The 7,479-nt window shown below is 41.9% G+C and overlaps 1 pseudogene; it reads right to left on the bottom strand.

Annotated features, from left to right (window-relative positions):
- Positions 1-6,911: 6,911 nt before the first annotated feature.
- Positions 6,912-7,148, bottom strand: LOC109703243 (putative small nuclear ribonucleoprotein G-like protein 15; annotated as a pseudogene).
- Positions 7,149-7,479: the final 331 nt, after the last annotated feature.

Consider the following 7,479-nt stretch of genomic DNA (forward strand, 5'->3'; position numbering starts at 1 on the left):
CTTGGAAAAAAAAACCCATCACAAAAAAGGGTTGGTGGAGTGGCTCAAGGTGTAGGCTGAGTTCAAACCCCAGTTTTTTAAAGAGTGAACAAAACAGAGAATACAATTTTCAAGGAAAAGTGCAAACTAAAGACTTGATCACCATCACCCAAGTGAAGAAACAGAATGTTACCAGAGCCCCAAGGAGCCCTGCACTTGTTCCTTCCCAATTACTGTTCCCAGCCTTCCCCCCTAGAGGTGGCCATGATCACGGTCATAAATGATGTTTATGGTACTCATTTCCTTGCTTTTCTTTATAATTTTCCCACCAACGTATGATCCCTAAATTATATAATGTAATGCAGCTGGCTGTGTCTTTCCCCCTTGTTTCTTTGCTTTCTTTCTTTTTCTGGGGACTTAGGGAGAGGCTGGGGATTGAACCCAGGATCTTGCACATGCTAGGCAAGGGCTCTACCACTGAGCGACATCCCCAGCTCCAGCCCTGCCCTCTAAAGGGCCTAAATTTTCCAATTTTCAGCTGCGAGCTGGGTGGACCATTTGCTTCATCTCTGCTGGGATTCTGCCCCTCCATGCCAGGGAGCCTCCCAGCCCCAGGTAGGAGGGTACTGTCCTCTGCAAACTGTCCAGGAGCTGAGGAACTGGGACCCACGCTTTTGCTGTGCCCGCCATCCAACCCAGAGCCTCACGCGTACCTCTGTCCACATCCCCAGTCACGCTGCATGGTTTCCGATTTTATGTAAAGGGAGAGTCGGCTCTATCTATTTGTGTCTGATTTCTGTGTTCAACATGTCTACGTGAGTCATCCATATTGTTTTGTGTAGCTTCAGTTAATCTCTTTTCCTCGCTGCACTGTAGTCCTTTCTGTGACTATACTGCATTTCACTTATTCATTCTACAATCGAAGGGCACCTGGCTATTGTCAACACTGCTCTTACAGTCTTTCTCTTACATGTATCCAAGTGCAGGGGAGCATGTGTTTCTCTAAGGTTTCTAGGAGTGAACTTGCTAAGCTGTAAAATATTCATCTTCACTTTCACCATATCATGGCATACTGTTTTGCAAGCGGTTGAACCAACTTCTGTGCCCAGTAGTAGTGGATGAAAATTCCCCTTGTTCTTCATCTATGCCAACATTTAGTGTCGTTGGACTTTAAATTTTTGTGACAGGGCTGGCTGAGTGGCTCATGTGGTAGAGCACCTTCCTAGCAAGCGTGAGGACCTGAGTTCAAACCCCAGTACTGCCAAAAAAAAAGTGTGTCAATATAGTAGGCATCTCACTGTGGTTTTGGCTTGAATTTTTTTTTAACTACCAATAAAATTGAATATTTTTATAGGTTTTTTGGCAAGTTGGATGTCCTTTTAGGTGCAGTGCTATTTCAGTCTTTGACCCCCCCTCTTTTTTTTTTAAGATGGCTTGTATTTTTTTAAATTTTAATTTTCTTTTATCGTTTTTACATTGACTTGCATGTGTACATATTATTTGGGCCACCTCCCCCCAGCCATCCATTTTCTATTGGTTGCTTTTCTCGCAATTAGAGGAGTTCTTAATCCTATACTCCCACCAGTTCTGTGTTTCAAATCTTTCCCTACTTTATAACTTTGTTACAGTTTCCCTTTCTTTTCCTTTGTGGATGGTGCTTTGTGCATCTTGTTTAACAAATTCTTGTCCCTGAGATCATGAAGTTATTATTCAGAGTAGTATTTCACCTAGAACTAGGGTTTATTATTTCACTGTTTTCCATTCCATGCATTTACCCAATTTCCTTAGCATTTTTTTTTTGGAGGTACTGAGGTCTGAACTCAGGGCCTTGCATTTGCTAGGTAGGCACTCCACCACTTCAGCTATGACTACAGTCTCCCCTCCCCCAGCACCTTGTATTGAAAATTCTGTCATTTACTTGTTATCTGCAATGACAGCTATGGTCAAATGCCAAGAGTTCATATGAGCGGTCTATATCTACTTTTTTCCATTGATCTACTTGTGTAACCCTGTGCCAATACTGTAGGTTGCTTCCCATTTCAGGTTTTGCTTTCCTTTATTCTCCCTCCCTTCCTTCTTTTTTTCCTTTCCTTTTTATTTTTTCTTGAGACAGGTCACGCCCTAGCCTTGAACTCTCCATCCTCCTGCCTCAACCTCTGAGTGCTGGGATTACAATTGACTATCACAACGCCCAGCCCCATTTCAATTTTCTTTTTGTCACTCATTCAACATATTGAAATCGGATGCCTACTAGACATCATTCTAGGTACTGAGGATGAAGAACAAATAAAGCAGACAAAAGTCTCTGCCATCCCAGAGTTTACATTCTAGTAGGCGAATCAGACAACAAGGAAGATATACATAGTGTGTTCGATAGGCACACATGCTAAGGAGGAAAAGGAAGCAGGAAGAGTAGTGACAAGTGCTGGGAGCAGGGCTGACGTTTTGGATAGGATGGTAGGGGAAGGCTTCATTGAGAAGGTGCTACCAGTGTCAAAATCTGCAGGGGATGAGGCGTGCCCAGAGGCTACCTGAGAGAAGATTGCTCTGAAAAGAAGCAACCACACACATGCAAAAGACAGGCCTGCTCCTGGTTTGTGAGGAAGGGGTGCAGACAGTGAGCATGCGCAGTGTGAGAGGCTGCGAGGTGATGACTCAGCGTTAGCAGGGCTGATCACTGTGGCCAAATCATTCCCAGGACAGATTTTGGCTTTTACTGTCATTAGAGGGTTTTGAGTAGGGTAACTTGATTTGACCTATAATTTAAAAGGATTCCTCTAGGTGTTGAATTGAGAAAAAATTGAAGAGGGGCCAGGCTGGAAGCAGAGAGATCAGCTAAGAAGTTGTTTACACCAAGATAATGGTGTATCAGTGGAGTCGGAGGGTAGCTGTGGGAGAGAGTTTAGCTCTGGGTTTGCTGACAAATCAGTTGTGAGATTTCAAAGACAACATTCATTGTTTCTTCATGGAGACATTTCCCACAAAAGAGCAAAAGATTTTATTATTTGACAGAGAACAAGAACCTCACTGTCTGCAGGTGCTGGGCCAAACTCCTCCACCACTACTATCTCCATCTATGAAAGTCAAGGAAGATTTCTTGGAGGAGGCTAAGTCTGAGCCAGTTTTTTTGGAGGACAAATGTGAGTTTGCTAGATGAATCCTGGGCATTTTAGACATGGCCACTGCATGGGGAAAGTTCTGGCAGGGTGAACCCACATGTGGCGGACATTCCCAAATTTTCTGTTTACTGGGCTCTTAATGGATTGGTGACTTTTTCATGGCATCCCTAGGCCAAAAGTAATGCATAATCATCCTATTACTGACTGATTAATTAGTAGCTATGTCCTAACAACTAGGTAGCTGCTTTTAATTGAAATAAAATGATAAATGAGATGATATTTTAACTTTATTCTTACGTAACAATAATATACTAATGGAAGGAGTACATTTGTTGGGCACTACATGTTTTTTGACCTTAGGATCAGATAGGGACACCACTACCAACGTTCCCTTTTCATATAGCATTTGCTTTGTATTCTAAAAACTCTTGAAAACCCAGCTTTACAAAGAGGTAATGTCATTTAAAGGAAAGCTTGTCACCTAATGTTGAAATTGTGAATTGCCTCAAGTGTAAGGTTGTGCAGTTTCTGGCAGATGTTGAGTATCAGTGTGTATCCCTCAAAAAGTCAAAATGTCTTCCAAAGAGGTAGGGTGCCTTGGTGCAGAGTTTGGGAGCTGCAGGCCTTGGGCATTTGAGGGAACTGAAAGCACTTCAGAGCTAGGAGATAACATTTTTGTGCAGAAGAGAGTATAAAGAAAGAAAGCGAAACTATCAGGCAGGAGGCAACTAATGCAAGATGTTGTCTGTCACATTACATTTTATCCAGGCCAGTGGAGCACCAGGAATGCCTAGTCTTAGTTCCTGGAAATGCACAGGCTGGCTAGGAAGAGCTAGCTAGCTAGCTAGACAGACAGATGATAAATGACCCACAGATGATAGATATGTCAACATATATCTGCAATACACTGTGGTTATTCCTCTAGCAAATATATATGTTCAATGATTGATTTTTACTTGGGAGGAAGAGCTTTATAAAGTGTAGGATATAGGTTGGTCCTTGAAGAACAAAGAATAATTGACCAGGGAAAGACACAGAAAACTGCACAAGTAAATGGGAAAATATGATATTGTGTATCACATCTGTGAACTGCATGGGGCTGGCATGTCTGGAGCCAAACAGTTAAAATTGCAGGTGAGCATGAAAAGATGGTCTGGGGTCTAACTGTGAGTAGCTTAGAATGCAATGCTGTACAGTTTAGACTTTATTCTGAGAACTATAAGGAGCCATCAAACATTTCTAAGGGTGACTGATTTGAGATTAGGTTGATATATAGAGAAACAAATCTGGAAGCATGGAGATGGACTGAAATAGTGAGCCATGGGAAGTAGGGAGCTATCTAGAAAGCTGGTTACATTAGTCAGCTATTGCTGCATAAGAAACCACTCCCAAAGTGTTTCTCACTCCAAGCTTTTCTTACTCATGAACCTGTGGGTTGAGCTGGGAGGCTGCAAGGGGCATCCAGGTCTGTTCCAATTGTCTCACATTAGTTCTAGACCAGGGATCAGTTGGGATGTGCTGTTATAGTTCTTTTTTTTGGGAGGTGGGTGGGATTAGGGTTTGAACTCAGGTCTTTGTGCTTGCAATGCAGGCATTCTACCACTTGAGCCACACATCTATTCCATTTTGCTCTGGTTATTTGGATATGGGGTCTCATGAACTATTTGCCCAGGCTGGCCTCAAACCTCAATCCTCCCAATCTCAGCCTCCCAAATACCTAGGATTATAGGTGTAAGCCACCCATGCTAGGTTCATAGTTTTCTTAGTGCAAGAGATTAAGCGTGAAGTCACATGTAGCCTCTGACGTATCACACTGCTAATGTTCTGTTGGGAAAGCAAGTTACATAGCTAAATTCAAAGACACAGAGGCAGAGAAGTATGTTCTGCCTACTTAAGAACACTGCAAGGGGAAGGAAGAAGAATTAACAGTGCTCCCTTAAAAATACTCTTGTCACTGCAGAAGCAACAAGAGATCATTAGCACAGTAACAGAACAAAGGAGGGTACTAAGGACCTTTGGAGTCATTGCAAGGGAGGTCTCTATCTTGGCTTCTGGATAATAAACCAATACTTACAAGGTCCTTAGTTGTGGTTAGGCACTATATAAGTGCTAGGTACACTGACTGATGTAATCCTATCAAACCACCCTATAACACACAGGAACTAACACTATCTCCACTTTACAGACAAGGAAACCAAAGCCCAGTAGTTGTATAACTGCATGAGATTAAGAGGCTACCATATAGGAAAGTATGGATTTGAATCCATAATGTCTGCTTCCACAGTTGGCATATCTGATCACAAGGAACACTGTCTCTCAGCAATGCCTATCAAAGACCGTGCTTACCACAGAGGACACAAAGCAAGGGTGATCAGTGGATTCCAGATGCCGATTTAAGGCACGAGGTATGTTTTTGTAGATACACTTTGACCAAATTAATTGGCAAAAATTTGTAAAACAACAATAGTCCCAAGAAAGATAAATCAAGAAAAGTCTGGCTGAACAAGGCATCTTGTCATGGAGATTTTGCAGTGGTAGCAGTGAGAAGGAAGGCTAGATTGTCTGATATTTTTGCCATCACCAATATTTCTTCAGAGCCTGCTATTGTGGGAGGAGATTAGGTGTAATCTCAGAGATAAAATCTTCGGATTAGAGTCTGCTGGCATCACAGAAAGCTAAGGGATTAAAATCTGTCTCCCCTGAAAGGAACAGTAAATTTAGAGGAAGCAATCATGTCTGGAATGAGGGGTAGAAGATTATGTAAACTATTACTGGGTAAAAAGGTAGAAAGGAGAAGGGAGGCAGAACTTCCAAGGAAGAAAAGTACTTCTGGATTTTTAGGACACCTTATATGACTTCTAAAGGCACTGATGACAATGGGGATAGAACCAGAGGTCATAAACTCTCAGAGCTGGAAGGTACGGGGTCTTACCTCATGCTTAAGACATCTGTATACACCAGGTATTACTAACATGGGGTTCAAGGATGAGTTTCACAACTGAATGCAAAATTGTTCATCAGTGTGTGTGAGCACAGGCACAGACAGGTGTGCGGATCTGATAAGAAAAAAAGATCCATAGTTTCCATCAGATTTTCAAAGGAACCCTTGATCCTGAAAATGTTCAGAACCACTGATCTTACAGGATTTCCTCGGACAAACACTTTGGGAGCCTTCGGTAGTCCACTTGGTTGCTGCTCAGTGGTTAGAGCCTCCTTCCCCATACTGAGCTGCCATCCATCCTTCCAGATCTCCCACCCCTGCTCCTCCTGGTTGTGCCCTCTGGAACAACTGTGGGTAACACTAATCCCTCTTTTATCTTTGTAAACAGAAATTCACTTTTCAGTGCATTGAATTTTTTTTTCCTGATATAAGCTTAGTTGTTAAAGGAAATCCTTGACATTTTTAATGCTTTCAAAGATCCTTATAGAGTCAGAAAATATGCTCATATTTTGAAAAGTTTGTAGGTTTAGCCACCTGTAGCTTAAAGGTAAGCAGATTCTGTTACTTGAGCCCCAAGTGATCCTACTGGATGAAATTCCCATTTCTGTTAAAACATAGGGGAGAGGATGCAGAACCCTGTCCTTACTCATACCTTGTCCTCACTCATTGTTTGACAAATAATGCCTAACGACAGCTTTGAGAGGTTTGCTTTCCAGGAAAAGCTGGTTTAATGAGGAGGAGGAGGATCTATACTATTTTGACTGTACAAAAGTTTAATAATGTACATTCAATTGTCCATGACCCAATGTTTATGTCACGGTAAAACAGGCCTTTTGGAGGGGAATGTGGACTTCTCGCTGAGCAGCTATGATTTAAACTCTTTCTAAGGCCTCTAACATGATGGTACTGTCTCCTGGAGTTCCCACCATTCCAGAGCTGCCCTCTTGCCCACCAGTTGCCATCCCCAAACTTTCCTATCACGAGATTCATAAAGGGATCGAATCCCTGCAATATGCCTTGGACATGTCCGCCACCATTTAATTTCAGTAAAAACTTTTTATCTCCTTGACAGAGAGTTTTTTGAGCTCAGGAGGGTAAGCTTTGCCCATGGAGTCTACTTGGTGGGCTCAGAGCTGGATTGAAATAGACTTTGCATCCTCCCTCACACTCTATTGGTAGGCTTGGTGTTTTACCAAGACATGCATTTTGACTATAACAACCATAGAACTTCAGAAAATGTAAAATAAAAGATATTTACAAACATAAGTATATGAAGAATTTCTCTATATCATAAAAATCTTGTGGCCTCTAACTCCTTAGCACATTGGCTTTCTTATAAATAATATGACAAAAAAGCCTTTAGCAACTATATTTTAATCACATTTCTGGGTTCTTCTTCCTTTCTTTCTGTTCACAATCACCCTGATTTAGTTTTCTTAC

This window comes from Castor canadensis, chromosome 8 (genome assembly GCF_047511655.1).
Source record: "Castor canadensis chromosome 8, mCasCan1.hap1v2, whole genome shotgun sequence".
NCBI lineage: Eukaryota > Metazoa > Chordata > Mammalia > Rodentia > Castoridae > Castor > Castor canadensis.